Source organism: Microcebus murinus, chromosome 14 (assembly GCF_040939455.1).
Source record: "Microcebus murinus isolate Inina chromosome 14, M.murinus_Inina_mat1.0, whole genome shotgun sequence".
NCBI classification, from domain to species: domain Eukaryota; kingdom Metazoa; phylum Chordata; class Mammalia; order Primates; family Cheirogaleidae; genus Microcebus; species Microcebus murinus.
In genome coordinates, this window is record NC_134117.1 from 3012683 (window position 1) to 3030509 (window position 17827).

General features: G+C 44.0%; 1 long non-coding RNA gene across 3 annotated transcripts in view; it reads left to right on the forward strand.

Moving 5' to 3' along the window:
* The window catches only part of LOC105880397 (uncharacterized), a 254681-nt gene that overhangs the window by 23340 nt on the left and 213514 nt on the right, over window positions 1–17827 (forward strand). The window contains exon 2 of one of the 3 annotated variants that reach the window (XR_012922766.1): window positions 17219–17344. The exons of the other annotated variants lie outside the window; for them this stretch is intronic. This is a non-coding gene — a long non-coding RNA (uncharacterized LOC105880397). The remainder of the gene's footprint in view (window positions 1–17218; window positions 17345–17827) is intronic. 3 annotated transcript variants of the gene reach the window in all.

A 17827-nucleotide genomic window follows, 5' to 3' on the forward strand; every position in this document is an offset into this window, starting at 1 on the left:
TGATTGCCTTTGGGGTCTTCTTCATAAATTCTTTGCCTAGGCCGATGTCTAGAAGAGTATTTTCAACATTTTTCTCTAGAATTCTAATAGTTTGACACCTAATGTTCAAGTCTGTTACCATGGGCAGTTTTTGATTGTGAAGGTTGCCAAGGAAAGAAGGTGGCACAGAGGAGGTGGGCAGGGTTGGAGGGGCCCCAAACCTCAAGGCAAAACTTGCCCTGGCCTTGTGGGTCAGTCAGCATTCTCATGGGGCAACCTGCCAGTGGGAGAGGACCAGAAGGGGAAGCTTAAGATGTCTGGGACTCTGTGAGTAATCTTGCACAAAAACAACCTTCGGGTGTTTCTTTTAAGAAAGACCCCCTTGTTTGGGGCTAGAAGGAAAAGGGTGTTGTGAGGAACATTCTCAGGAACTTGGAGCCTCCACAGTGACGTCCTGGGGCCCACATGCAGGTCTTACTCCTGTCATCACCTTCCACTGTCTGCACGAGCTTTGTACAAAACCAGGGAACCTGCATTTGGTCACGCCACCGTTCCTAAAGCATTTCCTGTAGCCAGCGGGTCATCATCAGCCAGTCTTCTTCTTGGCGTGTATCACTGTTCAGCATTACACCTTAATGTTATCTTTTATTGTTCTTAAAAATGTTTATCACTAGGCCAATAACTCAAGAGAAACATTCACAGATGGACACAGGTGGTTGGAGTCTCATCCGTTTGTACCTTATCTGGTGCTAAAGTTGCTACAGGGAGCTCTTCGTACTGATCTGTGGATGCTTCTGTCTTCACCATGCTGTGGTCTCTGCAGGAACATGCATCCCGGGAGCTGGATGCGCTCTGAAAGCCGTGTGAGGGCGAGGGCTGTCGGAGCAGGCCCAACCTCGGCCACCGACGTGCAAATGTGGACACTCCAGGAGTCTCTGGGCTCCCCACTTTATAAAGCTCCAATGCCAGCTCCACAAAATGCACACAAACAAAGCCAACTGTCCCAGAAGCTATGAGAAAAACCACATATATTTGAGAACTGGGGAAAAGAAAAGCCTATTTCTTAAGAAAAATAAAATAAAATAAGTGCCCACCTTGCTCTAAGGCAGTTGAAGTATTTGGGGTGAAGTGACTTACTTATTTTCAAATGATTAAACAAATGTGACAGAATGTTAAAAATTGGTGAATCTAGCTGATGGGTATATAAACTTATTGTTCATTAGTACTATTCTTTCAACTTTTCTTTAAATTTGAAATTTAAAATTTGGAACATCGGCGTTAGAGCAATCCTGATTTTTCACTTCATAAAAAACTGTGGCTAGAAAGTTCCATAAATAGGCAGACACTCTGTGTCCACAGACACTGAAGTGACTTCAGGTCAGGGCTCAGGGCTCAGGGCTCAGGGCAGGAAGTGAGGTTCCAAAGGAGGGCCTGGCTTGTTTGCCTCTGCTTAGGCTCCTCGTTCCCTTGCTGCCTGTGCCCTCAACCCTGACCTCGGGAGGTCACTGAGCTACAGGCTGCCGGTTTTTTGCCTTGGGGTTCTCATGGCCCGAGGGTCGGGCCGAGTTAGGGGCATGGAGTGGGTGACACAGATCATTGCCAAGACCTTCAGGACCAAAGCAGGACATTCAGACTCTGTGCTTTTAGTCGAATTTTCCATCTTGCCTGTTGTTCCCCAACTTTTTATTCTGCAAACTTTCACTCTGGGTTGGACAGGCAGAAGATGCATCTTCTGAGCCAGCGATTCCAAGTGCAGCGTTGTCTGCAGGAATGCAGGCTTTCCCTCCCGGTTCACTTAGAAAAGCTACTAAGCCACTTGGACCCCAAAGAGCTATTATTTAATGGAGAACCGATATCTTAGCAACTCGCCACGCCACTGTATGTCTCTGCTGTTTCACTGTGCAATTCTTTATTTATCTCTTTGTCTACATGGTTCCTGCTCTAGAAGTTGAGTTAACCTATCAGGATTGATTCAGTGTTGATTCAGGAAATGAGCCCAGACTTAAGACGCAAGAGTCTTGTTCTGCTCACTTGTGGGTCTTGCTCATGGCTGAACTCTTCTGCTAGATCTGCCTGAGTACCCCCCGTGGTACTCTGAGTCTGGCCGGCGGGATGCTGGTGCACGGAGTCAGGCAAAGAGTGAAGATCAAGCAAACGTCATCCTAAGCTGTCGAAAACATGAGGTGCCTTATCCCTGGCGGTGGCGGTGCTGTGGGCCGTCTCAGGCTCACCAGGGGCTGCGTGTTTACTGTGGGCCTTTTAAAGAGGATGTCTCAGGGAGCTCATTTCAGGGAAAGGGGGTGAGTCAAGTGGGGGAGCCCCAGCCCTAAGTGACAAACCCTCCAAATTTCCATCCCTCATCAGCCTCTGAATTGCTGCCCGTGTTTCTGCATTGGTGAAAGCAACTGTCTTCCCTCGTTTACCTGATTAGTGACAGTAGTTCCTATAGTCATTGTGTGTGATAGCATCAAAATTCCAACAGAGGAAAATTTCTGCTGTTCTGGAATCTCCAGTTCTGGAGGGTGCATGCTGATACCACACACAAACCATTATGGATGGCACAGAAATGCTGCTTGGGATTGCCGTGGGGCCAGGAGTCTGCTGTGTCCCTTCTATTGGCTGATACGGGGGCACATGGAGAGGACTGGGCTCTCAAGGTGGTGCTCCCCTTGCTCTCCATCTCGTGACTGGACGTGGTTGGTGGGTCCCCACAGCCCAGCCCATCTCCACTCTGCTGCCCTGAGCTGGGGGGCACAACAGGGCCCCGGGCAGGGCTCCTTTCTGCACATCAGCAGCCCCTCCCCACAGCCTTCAGCTGCTCTGCTCCATCCTCCCTCTCCACCTTTTCCTGACACCTGGGACCAATGCCCTCTGGTCACCAACCCCGGCCGTAGTGTTACCTGTAGTCCCTGGCTTTCCCTCATGGCCACTGCTTGTCCATCAGCAGATCCAGTGGGAGAAGGTGTGTGTTTGGCACAGCGTCCGTGCTGTTCTCCTTGCCACCGCCAGGCTACCTTGAGTCTGCTTTTGTAAGCGTGCCCCGCCCCTGCGGGACCTGACAGGAAGGGTGGGTGGTACCAAAACAGCATGGAAAGAAGTGCTAGTCATCAAGAGGAAAGGGTCTCTCCGGAGGCCTGTGGGAGAGCAACACAACATAGCCCACCTCACCCCCAGGCCAGAGATTCCCATTCATAAGTTAATGCAAAGAAAAGAAAGTCTCCAAGAGCTTAGCCAAGGTGTCCCTTTCTAAATCCTTCACACCCACACCTGTACCCCAGCAGGAGAGAAAGTCCTTTGCCCTCGAGCACAGGGACAGTGGGAGGTGTGAAGTCCTCAAGTCGTCCCCTTTCTCATTGCCTACTTTCCCAAACCAGGCAGGGCTACTTGTTGCCGTAGTTTAACTTTTCACAGGAGTTCCTGTTCAGGCCGGCCTTTCTCAGCACTAACCTGGGCATTAGGCAGCGCCGAGGGCCTGGAAAGACCTTGCTACCTCTGGCTCGATGGGAGTCAGCGATGGGAAAGCTCCAGTGTCGCATAACAGAGAACGACCCCACAGTGCATCAGACACAGATATTAATGGCTTTATTCTGACTTTCTGTGTTTATGTGCATGCATCTCTTCTCCCTGCAGATCTTCTGTTTGCGGGGATGGCTACTTTGAGTGCCAGATTCAAAGAGAAAAGGCCCATAAAGTTCACAAATGCATAGTCACATGTGTAGTTTTCGCTCAGCCACATCTAGAGAATGACTTAAATATGGGCACTGGGGCTTTTTGATTGTTTAAGACTCAGAAATACCCAGACTTCCAGAGCATAGAATCATCCCCATCCAAAATGTAGTACAAAAGGACTGGAAATGTGGTTAATGAAAATAATGCATCCCAATTTACTTTTTAAAACTTATGGTTCCTTTTTAATAAGGACAGTTATTGTGTATGCATCCGTGAGGGAGTGGCTGCACATCTGTTTACAGAGGCACCTACTTACACGTGGCTGAACAACAAGAGCCAAACCTTTTGTTAGGTTAACTTCAGCCAGTGTATTTTCTCATCTTTTTAAAATTCAGAATTAGAAAATACTCACCTACAATTATGGATGTTGAGGATGGCTTGTGCATCGCTCCTTGTTAGGACTGGGTTGTGTTAGCACCTCCATTCGTAACACTGAACAGTGGTCCTGGGGCTTTGATGACCTTGGTCACAGCTCCTGCCACCAGATTGAATCTGGATTCCACAGTTGCAGACAGGCCCCTCCCAGGATCCCTGGGTCCCCCAGAATCCCTGGGTCTCCCAGATGCTGAGCTGACGAGTCTCTGTCTCTCACAAGTAGAAAGCCCAATATTCCAGTTTGGGAACATAGTGGCGAATGGATTAAAAACACAATATCTGGTTGCCTTTGGATTTGAAAAGTATTCTGTCATGCCCCTTTTGTATATTTAAATGTGGTTTTAAACTATGCCTTCCTAAGATATATCATTAAATTTGTTTGTTCATAGTGCAGTTTGGCATCAAATGTTTGGAAAGACTCAAACTTATTTCAGATAAGCTCTTTATCCTACATCTTGGTCTTATTGAGAAATTTTAACATTTTTTTCTCGATATCAAAATACGATATTTTAGTCCTAAAGTGATAGGCTTGGGCTATTCAAAGTACTGAATATGTCTGTAGGAGAGATCACTTAAATACCCCTCTTAAAAGCAGCCAGTGGTCTTTAGTGCCCTTTTAGTGTCACAGAGAAAAGTTTTTGTTTCTTCCTCATTTCAAAACTTTGTGTGAAGCCTCCCTGCCCACAGTGTGGGAAACAGCCCAGCTGTCCCTTCACCTGCACTGCACACTGTTAAGTTGCACAGTTTGCTTCTGTGATTTGGTGATACTCAAATTTTCATTATTTTCTCCAGCCCTGAATGAGGACCAGAGGCCCCAGTTCTCTGGCAGTGAAGCCGCGTGTGAGAATGAGGCTCAGGTGCGCCCTGTTGCTGGCCCCACCTGGCTGGCGCCAGTGCTTCTCTTTCAATCTGTGTCATTGCTCACAGGGTAATCACTAAATAGCTGTGGAATCTCTCTCTTGTAGTGGGGTTCTCAAGGTGCCCCTCTGGCCACGAGCCATTGATGGCAGCCTGTCCATACTCCATGGGAAACCAGTGTTGATCTGAGCTCCGCACACCAGGGGGCTTGGCCCAACAGCTCAGCAACATGCCTGCTAGGATGGACACGGGACAGTAATCACCACTGATGTTAGGTGACCTCCAAGAGTGACATCATCAAGGAATTTCACCAATCACTTTTCCTCCTCAGTCCCCAGGCATGATGTTTGTCATCCACTAGTGGCCAGACTTACAAGTTCCTCAGTATAAGCGTGGCTCGGTCCGTTTGCAGCGAGAGCTGTGGTCCTGAATGCTGTTGCTTAGTTTGGGATTCTCCACCTCCTGTGATGCCTCTCTCTGCCACTAACCGAGAAGTCTCGCCGTAGGCGCTGGATACTAGTGATACACACATTGGCCGCTCAATAAAAGTAAATTTTATCTTACTTCCTAACAGGTCTTGGCTGTTTTGGGATGCTTGTTAGAAGTCATCACCCTGTCCCCGATTCACTTTTCAAAATGCGTATTCTCACTGGGGTCTTGCTCATTGTTAACATTCACCATGTTGGAGTATTCATGTCATCATTTTCTTATTAAGTTTTTAAAAAGTTATTACAATATTTTAAAAAGTTTTTAAGTATCAAAAATAATAATCGATAATTATTAAATTGTTTTACGTTGAGCCATGGATCCATTTCGGGTGTTGGTGAGACCCCAGTTGTGACAGCAAACATGCATGTGAGGAACGTAGCAGCACTCAGGGCTCACGGCCGTGTCCCGGGCAGGCGTGTGGCACTGCTTCCTGAATATTAGCTGAGAACTCACCAGAGAGTCTGCTAGTGCGTGCATTTTAAGACCGTACCGATTTGTGAAAACGTAATAAAATTTTTGTGGAAATCTTAATCAGCATAACATTTAAGATTTGTGAAGTGTGTGTCCATAAAGTGGTTTCATCACTTTTTCCTCCTTAACCACGAAACCCTCAGCGGATCACCCAATAGTGGCCAAGAATGACCAGGCCGATGGACTCCATGTTTGTGAGATCACATTAATCCTCACCTCGGTGCTGGGGGAAGCTGATAGTATCACTGCTCAGAGATAAGGCTGGGAGGCCTACCAGGGACCACAGAGCAGTAGAGGGCAGAGACTGCCCCCCATAGCACGCTGCCTTCCCGCAGAAATCCTAGTGTGCATCGGGGTCTGGAGAGGAAGACACAGGGAGGGTTGCTGGGTCTTAGGAGATGAATTTCAAAGTGTCCTTGAGCAAGTCCCTTCTTTGTGGCTTGAAGGGGACAAAGTAGAGGGATCAGTGCTGCTCCAGTGCATAGATAACTGTGCCCCAGGTGTGGACTGAACATGCAGGTTTGTTTTCCATTGCATACAAATTATCCTCGTGACTTTGATAGGAAAATTCTTTAAATGACAGTATATTAAAATTAGAGCTTTTAGAAAATGGCTTGTGTTCACCCTCACCCAGAACACATCTGCTACTTCTGCCCATCCGGATAGCTCCAAATTTGTCGTTCTGTAATTCTGCATCAGGGTTTATTGAAGGTCAAAGAAAATCAGTCCAACTTTGTTTTTAGTGTTCTGGGAGTGGAGTGGGTGGGGAGACCAACTCGTCCTGGATAGCCTAGGACTTTCTGGGGTGGCACTGAGCATCCAGAATCCCCAGAAACCCCGTAGTCCCAGCAAATCGGAACTGCAGGTCAGGCTAGCAGGGGAGTATCAGGATAACCTGTCTCTGCACACGAGTAGACTCAATCCTGTTGTGTGACGGTTACTCCTGCGCTCAGTTCAGCGAGAGGATAGAAGTCTTGTCTTCAGCACCAGGAGGTTATTTTGAGAGGCAGGAAGTCCGTGAAAGACACTTAGACCCATGCTGATGATAAGGTTTGGACCTAATGCAATGAATAAATCGCTCATTTTTGAATTGAATAAATATAGTTCATTCTAGGCAAAGCTACCTCTGTCATGCTGTCGGGGCCTATTAAAATTTGGATTATCACTTGTCTGTGGCAGCTTTAACTTTTCCAGTTACCTTTTTCTAATATCTTAATGTTTAGCACTCATAAATCCACAGTGCTTGCCTGTGCATGATGCTCCTGTGTTTTTTGCACTGCGCGCCTGCCCTATCTAGATTATTTTACCAACTCTTCACACTTTTGCCCTGTGTGTCCCTGCATGGATGAAGGAGAAGCTGGGTGTCAGAGGTCACCAGATATTACGCCGTCAGCATGATCACTGTCTTGGGCAGAAGTGGGGCTTATTCTCACCCCTGGGGACATCTGATGCCCCCACCCCTAGTTGTCTTCTATCCCTATCTCATTTACTCCCCTAAAATTAAATCTGTTTGTAGTTAATAAACTTGTTAGGGGTTAAAGTGTTTTTTTCCTCCATTCAGATAGAGGCGTGAAGTCAGGCAGGTGCCGAGCTGCACACTCTCTGCATCATCTCTGACACCCCCCCCACCCCCCGTGCAAACTTGAAGCTATACTCAGAGGTGGGAGATCATTTGGCGATCTTTTCGGTAAATACGGCAAAAAGGCAGAAAAAAAAAAAAAAAGAACAATACCTAACAGATCCAGCTCCTGCGTCCAAGCAGACAGTTTAACCTCTGGGTCACCGTGTTTGTATTTCACTTACTGGATTGTTAATAGATTTTCGTCATTTGTGCGAGACGTTGCGAGTGATGCGCGGAGGCTGGCCGGTCCCTCCGGCTCTGGGACTCGAGGTCCACCTGTAAGGAGATGGCGTTAAAAGCTGCTGGAGTTGCTGCCTCCTGACAACATCCCAGCTGTAGACTAGCAATCGCAATCCTCGGGTGGCAGTTTTAATTATCGGCACCGCGATACCATCAGCAAGTGTGTAATTACGTGTCAGTTTCCTGGCTGTTGGGTATGAAAAGTGGATCCAGTGAAATGATGATTGTGGAAGCTGTAGACTCATATTTAAACAATTCAAAATGTGTAACTGGCAGTGTCATTAAACAGAGAGAGCCTGACCCCAGCTGTCACTTACTTTCCCTTATGCAGATTTGTTCATGCTGTCTGTCAAAAGAACTCCATGGGCTGAAATGGGACAGAGGAGGTGACATAATTCTCAGAGCAAAGAGGGCTGCTCTCCATAACTCCACAGAGGTGTTCTTTTAGCCTAAACAAATACAACTGCTGAAATTGTAAATAAACCAAGACCATTACAGGAAATTATATAGACTTTTGCCGATGAATACACAAAGGCAGAATATCAAACAGACATCCTTCCCTTAAAAAATGTGAGTAAAACCTGCCTGATTGCCATGCATTTAAAGAATATGTGCTGTGGTGATTAGGAGGGTTCGTTTTTGCAGCAGAAAATGAAATGACCCTTTTAGTTTTAGTCTAAAATCTTGGGTGCAAGATGGAAAAAAAAAAAAAGTTGGGTTTATTTTGAGAAGTTCTTAGTATCAACAGTGAGAAATATGATTGGAGAAAACATATTACACAGATTTAAACTTCAGTATGTCTTGGGTTATAAGTTGTTATGGCCTCAAATGCTTTGAATCCAATTGGGAAAACTGAAATACATATGCTAAATAAATGAAGGTTAAAAATACACAAGAGTGGCCTTCTAAGAAGGGTGGGTTAAGAAGTGAGGAATATGCAAACTTCTGCAAATGTAATTACACAGTTCTGCAGCCCACCAACTACACCCTCCTGGGAGATGGGAGAAACATACATTTGCTCTCAAAAGCCTTCATTTACCTGGCATGCTAAAAAAGAGCTTGGCAACCAAGGGTTAAGTCTGCATGCATACAAAAATAAATGAAAGGCGAGTTTATAAAATGAACTGTGGAGGTTAAGTGTGGGGGTTAAACTAACACAATGAACTGTGAACACAAAGAAAAATGTTTCTTTAATTTTTAAAATGTTTTCATTTCTCATAATAAACTGAACTTGCAGTTGCATACAAACAACATTATTTCATACCCTGAAGACACTGCAATTTAAAGCTTTTGGAACTCAAATTGATTCTAGAAGCAGTGGTATAACTACAGAGGAGCTCTGGCAATTGTGATCTTCTGAAGGGCGTCAAATCACACCTCTGATAGCACCTCTGAAAGTAAACACTCACACACATGCACACACACAAGGTAGGGGGCATTTAAAACAGGGCCAACTTTGCATTTATTTCTAGTTTCAAAGGCAAAGTTACCGATTTTCTCGCAGGCTAACGGGACCCATATTAATTGCTGCGGTATGTTCAGATTTGAAAGTAATAAATAGGCGCATATTAAATCCTCCAAGGATTAATTTGTATTTTATCAGCTGTGAAAAGGGCAATTTTTTACATATCTAGACTTAAGAGGTAGCCTTATTAGGCGTTCATTGGAAAACAAATTCTGCATATATTTTGTAGCAAGGTTTAAAAAAATCTCTTTTTCTCTCTCAAAAGTGGTAGAGTGCAACTAGGGAAGCAATTAGTGTTTATATACTAGACAAACACCATTTTGGAATTTTCTGGCTTATAAATATTTGTATGACTGGTTAAAGAAAAGAAATAATAGGCAGTGGCACTCCACTATATATTTTATCATATTGGACATGCAGGGGATTTAGGGGTTTCAAACTGCATTGTGTGCCCATTCTGTGAGTTGTCAAGCTATATTGATAATCCTTCTCCCTTTACTGGGAAAGAACTTCACTGGACACCCTGACATACCTGGGCTGGCCATGGAGCAGGGTGGGGGAGGCATAGTGTGTGTATGCTCAAGACCCATTGTCCCTAGTTCACAGGGTGCCTGGGGCCTTGAGTGCTGGCCGGTTGCACTCTGCCTTCCTTGCCCGTGGCTGCTGGGCCTTGGGGAGGATCCCACTTTCCTACTCTAGATCAAGAAGAAAAAAATAAGGAAAAAGTGGTACAATAAATCCATGTATATGCCTGTGCTTTCCTTGGAAAAAGAGACTTGTTTCAATGATGCTTATCATATTTTCACCCAAGAAATGTTAAGTGGTCCAGTTAAATTAAGGAACCTGGAGGAAAAATAAATTGTACTCTGCAATATGCTTCCTCAAATGGGTTGTTTTGTTTTATTGGAAAGGTCCCTCGGGAGAGCACTTCCACAACTTCTTTTGGAAGTCTGTTCTGCAATCTAATAGATCTTATTGTCAAATGCTTTGTTAAACTTTTACTAGAATATGTGTATTGCACTCAGCATTGGTGAATCTCAGAATTCTATCAGGGAGGCACAATGAAATTGGTCTCCCGTGACTTGTTCTCTGGCTGATGTGGAATGGTTCCCCTCTGTTTCCGGTGTTTTCCAAGGAGCGAGCAGCGTGTCCATTTCCCTCTCGCCTCGAAAGCCCCCACATCCGCACCCTGCTCATCAAGAAGGGGCTGTCGTAAGGAGCTTGGCTGGTGGTTTCGTTTTTGATTTTGAAAAACCATGCCATGTGAATTTAAACTTTTAGAGATTGCATGTGCCTAATGTTTTGCTCTAGAAATTCTTAATTTGGGAAGTTGCATTCATTGCACCAGGCTGCTCAGCCCACGTTTTCCTTGGTGGATGACTTTGCACCACTGAGCTATTTAAATGATTTTCCCTTGCATCTTAGCTAGTTTCTGAATTGAGAAAGTTTTTACTTGAAAATGAATAGCTACTCCTCATGGCCCTCCCAGAGACGCTGGCAGCTTCCCCTAGACTCCCTCTCCTCTGGTAGCTCAGATGGCCTTTTGACTAATGAGGTGACCTTAAGAGAAGTACTTGCCTGAGCGTTGGTTGTGGCTGGCCACAGTGGTGACAAGTGTGAATTGCATACAGAGCAAATGGTCTCCAATAGTTGCTGCTGATGTCACTGCCTTCCTAGTAAGCCTGTCCTGCCAGGCTCTGGACCCAGATAATTTATATTACCGTGTATTAACGGGGTCCAGGCTAGGTGTTAACTGCCCATTATCACTTGTCCTCACAGTTACTAGTTATAACTACTGATGATTTTAGGCATAGGTGTTTTACTGTCCTTTGTAAGGAGAATATAGGTTTAGAGTTAATGAATTTAAACTCTATCTCTGAGGCAAATTCCCACCAGTCTGCAGAAAAGGGCGTGTGGCATACTGGATACACTGATAATTGTTCCCTAGAAGATTATTTATTAAATGAAAAACTTAAAGTAAATCAAACACACATAATGAAAGAATGCCCAATAGTTCCTCTATAGGCATAGACTTTCTCAAAGATCTAGTGGTTTCTGGACTCTTCAAAGCGTGTCCAGCAATTTCACCCCCACTTAGAGCTGATCAGGGAGGCAGAATCCCAGACTCACCTAGGCCCCAGGCTTGAGGGTGTTGCTCCTTGGGTCTCCCCGGGGACCTTCTTTGTCTTCACTTGATGTGGCTAGTGGGAGCCCCTGAATCACTCAAATTTATGGGTTGTTTCATGCTGCAAACAGTTTTACCCTAGGGGCATTCCAACGTCCCCTTCGGGCAGGGGAGTGATGAAAGCCCAAACCAGAAGCCAGGGGAGTGAAATTAGGCAGCCCTGGGCGTCCCCGGAGTCTCTCGCCATGTCACGGTGTGCCACCCGGCTGCGCCCTCTGGAAGGCACGTGGGACTCAAGGACGGAAGCCTCCCGAGACACACTTCTCCCCAGTGCCTGAAGTCCCAGGGCCTGTGTCTCATCCTTCCTTGGCTCTCATTCCTGCTTCCTTATGACTTGGGCAGAATATCCAGGCTCATGGCCTCCCCCGGCTCCCCCAGCGTCTCCATCCCACCGGTTCATGCCCCCAGCACTCTTGGAGATATGGCTCTTCTTCACCCTAGGCTGGAGCAGGAGCAGAGAAAGCCCAGGGCTGGCTGTGGGTACACTCGTTGGCTGTTGTGGCACCTTAAATATTTCCCGAAAACTGAGAAACCAGCTTAATTATGGTGCGTTTTGTTTCATATCATTAATATCCTGTGGGCATAATAGCTCATCCCATAGACGCAGAGAGTAGGTTGTGATGAAATTTCCAGAGTGTGTGTCCTCTCTGGGATCTGTGTTCTTACTCTATAAATGTTATGAGAATCACTATGACCACTGCATTTTAGAATGTCAACAGCAATGTAACCAGAATGTGATTGGTGATCTGTAATGATATTTCACCCATGTGACCCAGACATTTGCCAAACTCCCTGTGAACATCAGCCACCAGGGCGGCAGCCACATTCTGCTAGCTGCAGGCCTCCTGGGTTTAGAAAATGCATGCTTTTAACTGATGCAATACTTGATTCATTTTTCATATAAAACCATGTGATTGTATGGTGCAGCTGTGCACAGGCCAGCATGTGTTTTGACTTACATATTCTTTTTTTATTTCTGTACCCAACATGATATTTAGCACCCAGTCTATTTAGTTAATGGAACAAAGCTGGATTCGTTTTGGGACAATTTACGCATCTTCCTTCTTTCTTACTATCATGTTTTGCTCATCAGACTGTGTGCTTTCTCAGAGGACAGAGACAAATAACTACCTTCTGCAAGGATGAGGTGTGAGAACTGAATTTTAAACACTTTATTATTGCAGTCAACATTTTTAAATGTAGAGCAATTATATGCTAAGATGACACACGAAACACACTTTCTAGAGATATAGCTATTGCATTTCTTTGGCAAGTGCAATATTTAGAGATAAGTCTTTTTCTCCCCCTAAACTTTACAAATTTCATAAGCAAATAAAATAATTGTTATCCTGGAAGTCACATGCTGGGTATATATCAACACCTAAATATTGCTAAAAGTTTTCTTCTAAATTGAGTAACTCTTAGATTTGTTAGTATTTTATAGCTTATGACAGCTTTGCAATTTTAGTTTTTGTTGTTGACAAAGAAAATTCATGCTTCTCACAAAACATTTCCAAAGTACAGAAAAGTATGAGAAAAAAAAAAAAAGGCAGATGCCCCAAATCCTATCTGGTGAAGTCTCTTGAGCAAAGGGCTGTATTTTTGGCTGGCTTTATTAACTTTTTAAGTTCCCCAAACAGTGTCTCACAATAGTACAGTTTCTGTTCATTCATAGTAAGATATTTGCAATTTTATTCTAAAAATTTCCCATTCGATTGATGAAGTGCCCAAGATGCCTTTATTTATACGTCTTTAAAATTTACTGAAAGGCCTGCGCTTAAGCTCTGTCTGAGTGCTGACACCATTTCTCATCGCATCAAGGGCCTGTCTCCCTTTCGCCTGCATTTGGGGATGATGTGTCAGACAGATGAGCGGAGGAGCTGAGACCAACCCACTGGAGACAAGGTAGGGCCGAGGCTGGTAGGATTGAGGTCGACAGCACAGGGTGTCTGAGCCACCGGGAAGAGCCTGTGCACGGATGTCCGTGCCAAACAGGGTCATGGCCGTAGTCAACTAAGAGGTCACTCCTGGCTGTCGACTGCACACCTAAGCCTTCTCAGATAAAGACTCATCGTTTGTGCACATTTTGGTTTCCAGTAAGTTTGGAAGGAATTGTGGCTGGTCACAGACATTGGTTTCCTTCTCGAGGATATTTGGAGAAGCAGTTTGGATGAAAAGGACTCCTTCAAAAATGTTTTTACTCTTTGTAATCAACCAAGATCTTTTCTGTCAATTTTTGGCTTTTACTAAATCTAAGAGTTCATATCCTAACAAAAAGAACCAAGTTCAAATGAAGACTGTACCGAAACCACGTGTCCGTGGAGAAGACCCCCCTGGAGGTTTGCGATAGGTGGCTATGTCTACAACCACGGCAGCACTATGGGCCCGGCTGGGACCACAGGTCATCGCTCTGCAAGTACACATGCATTTAAAAACACCCGGGAGGTTCTTCGCTTTCCCTCTGGCCCTCTGGAGCTGCTCACTTGGACTCAGGATGGTGCATGAAGAACCAACTTCCATGGACAGTTTTCAGGGAAGTTGGGGACGAAGAGAGGGTTCTAGAAAAAACTCAACCCTTTTCTGGTTTCAGGGGCAGGAGCCCAGCCCTGACTGGGTTCTTCAGCATGGAGCAGAAGGTCAGGGATGCCGACCCCTCAGCAAGTGAAGCAGAGAATTGTCCTGGCCACTGGAGTGGCTGTCTGTGTTTCAGAGACGCCACCAGCTCACAGCAGCAGGGAGCGAGAGAGCCGTGAGCGCATCTCCCCACCTTGCCAGCCCAGGGCGCAGGACCACATTTGGGTGACAGTGTGAGGATTCACAAGAGGGGACAGACTTAGGACAGCAGGTATGGGGGACACAAACAAACTGAGACTACAGTTGGAGAGAGGGGACCCCAGAGGACAGGCTAGAGGAACTGGGCTTGCGAACCGGAAGACGAGAGCTGAGAGGCAGACTCCAGAGAGAAGCTGCTGAGGGGCAAACCGGCGGGATGTCCATGTGTCAAAGGAATGTTTTTCCATAGGAAGAGGAATAATGTATTAAGAAAAGTTAGATGCTGCTCCCACGATTTCTTCAACCCCATGAAGGATATATATTTCTTCCAAAATGAGTGTGTAGTCAAAAGATGTCTATTAAAAACAACCTGCGTATTTATTCCCTCTCAGCCCTTTCTCCTCCCTTCCGACTCTGACTTTCGAGTCCGCGCTTGCAGACTCAGCCCCCAGCCGCGCTAGGAGCACGCGCCACACTCTCATGAACTTCCGTCAAACCTTCCGGTCCACCCCTCTGTGGTTTCCAAGCTTAATTTTCTCAAAAGGAAAAATCAGTTCTAACAGGTAGAAACAAGCTTCACATATATCCTCTAGGGGTATCATTTAGGAATCCCATTAAGTAAAAGTGATTTAGTCACTTACAAAAGTTTACTTGTAAAATTCTTGCACGGTTCCAGTCTCTTGCCTGGCACTTCAATCAATAACATATTATTTCCTTCTGCAACCGTGGCCTGTGGTTTCCTGATTTTGAATTAGTTGTTAAGTCAGACGTTGGGCTGGCAGCTCTCTATTTCTCCATCCACGTTTGACTGGTGAACACTGAGTACCTGGCAGCTCTGGGGGAATCTTCGTCTGTTTGGGGGATACTTTCAGATAGAGTGGGGAACCTGCAGCATTACGACCACATGTGGCCTTCTAGGTCCCTACGTGCAGCCTTTTGACCAAATCCAATTTTTACAGAACAAATCCTTTTATTTTTATTAATACATTTTCGTTTTGTCTTTTATATTTTTATTTTATTTTTCAAATGAACATATTTAAAATACCAAATAATAAAATAAATTTCAACAAAATAATCCTCCCAGATTGACCGGCACAGTTAGAACATTAGTAAGCCATAAGGGCTAAATTAATGGCTGTTACACTCATGAGTTAGTTCTAACTTCCCCCACCTGACTGGTGCCACTACCGCAAGAGGCTGGTTGGCGAGGGTTTATGGGGATGGAGTACGCCATCTGTTATCAGCTTTTGACAGTGGTGCACTGTGTTTCTGTTTGAAGTGGAATTTATGACTAGGTGCACAGCTCAACAGTATTTTTTAATTCTGTCTGCCTGATAGCCTATCATGGCAAAGAAGACCAAGAGAATGCTAAAGGATGAAAACGGATTTTTTAATGATGATTAGAAATTGCAATATTATCTTGTTTCTGCTAAAGATAAGATGATTTGCTTGCTTTGTGATACTGCAATATTAACATTAAAAATATTCAATGCTCATTAGCATTATGACACTCATAAGGACCACAAATATTTTAAATTATGGGGAGAGACACAAAAGATTGTATAACAGAAATGAAAAGATAAAAAGAAAAGGCAGAGACAATTCTCAAGCAGCAGTAAGACCTGGAAGTAATGCCACTGAAGCAACTTATAAAGTAGCTTATATACTCAGGGAAAGAAGGGAAGCCATTCAGTGATGTAGAAATTGTGGAAGAATGCATTGTTGGAGTTGTAGGATGTTTAGACCCTAATGTTTCAAAGTCCAAACAACTGCCTCTTTCAAGGAGAACCATAACTGATCAGCAGCATGAATTAGCCATGATTAGCAGCATGAATTAACAGAACAACTTCATGCAATACTTCAAAAGGAAAATATATATTATTCAATTGCTGTAGGTGAATCAAGTGATACTACTGACTTGGAGCAGGCTTCATACTTCATTCAGGTCATAACAGAAGATTTTCTTTGTTAGGAAGAGCTATTCATTTAGCGTACTCGAGGGAATAGAACTGGGAAGGGGAATAGATATCCTCAACAACTTTCAAGATAAATATGGTGAAGTTAGACTGAATTTCATAAATTTAGTGAGTGTATGTAGATGGTGCACCTTCCATGATAGGATAACATGAAGGGTTTATTGCTCAGATAAAAAAAAGTATTAACAGATCCAGATGCTCTCATTTCTTTTCACTGTATCTTGCATCAGCAAAGTCTCTGGGCTAAAGCCACTATTTTAAGTGATACTTTATAAAAAGTTATAAGTATTCTTAACTATATTCATGCAAATGCAACATAGTATCATCAGTTTCATAACATGCTAAAGTTGAAGGATAAGGTATTTAGTGTGGATTTGCCATGTCCTTCTAAAGCACCTTGGCTATCGCAGGGACAGATATTAGCCAAAATTTTATCTCTGTGAGAACAGATAGTTAAATTTTATGAAGAATGGAATCAGCAATGTGAATTATTGAAAGGAATGGTGCATTCCTATAGGAATGCAGCATTTCTATGGGGTATGTCAAATCAAAATGACTTGAATATTTCTTTGCAAGGTAAAACTAAGTCTATATGTGATATGTGGCAGAAAATCCAAGCACTTAGAAAATAGCTATCTTTTCAAAACACTTCTTCTTTAAAAGGAAATTTTAGATGATCATTTTCCCTAATTAGCAAAGGTCACTGATGAGTAGCATGATATATTCCAATCCTTTGAAGAATTTATAGACCTATTAATTGGAGAATACAATGAAAGTTTCACTTTGAGAATCATGATATCACACTGAAATTATTAATAGTATTTTAGTCTTATCTAGTTGATATCACCAAGGAACCTAAAGAACTACAGATGGAATTGATTGAACTCTCGGTAGATGATATTTTAAGGTCATTGTTTGATGCTAACAAAGTTCCAATTGAAATATAGAAAAATGCAGTAGAATACTCATGCCTTTGGCAACATGCCTGAAAAATGCTCTTTTTTGCTTTTCAACCACTTTGCTGCGAATCTACATTCGCCTACCTAACCTAAATCAAGATGCCCTTAAGGTCACAAATGACTGATACCCATCTGGAGGATCAACTGAAACTTCGTGCCTCCATGCTGCAATAAGATATTCAAATGCTTTCCAACGAAAAGCAGATACAACAAAGTCATTAAAAGGTCAGTTAACTTTAAGATTAACAGATAGTTTTCATTTTTTAAAATTATCAAGTACATAGTAGTTAGATTTTTACAAAATGTACATTTTAAAGTATATCTAATTGAAGTTTCTTGAATACAGCCTTATTTGGTTATAGCTAAATCAATGCAGACTTCCAACACGAAAAGGTTCCCCAATCCTGGTTTAGGGTAAACCTAAATAACCGGTCTTTTTAATGTTACCCTAAACTGAATCACTCTGATTTCTCTCCCCTGTACCTTTCAATCTTTGCAGTGTCCCTTGGGTAGCAGCCTACAGACTGGCTCCGTCTTGTGAATACCACCCAGTCTGAAATGTCCTCTGACAATTCTTCTCACAGTCTACTCACTGCTTTATTGCAGCTGCTTACTGTACTTCTTGGAGAATGGTTTTGGGAATTTAATGTGCTCCATGACCTGGAGCAAGCTCTGTCACCTCTGCTTTCTGGAACAGGCAGAGGGGAG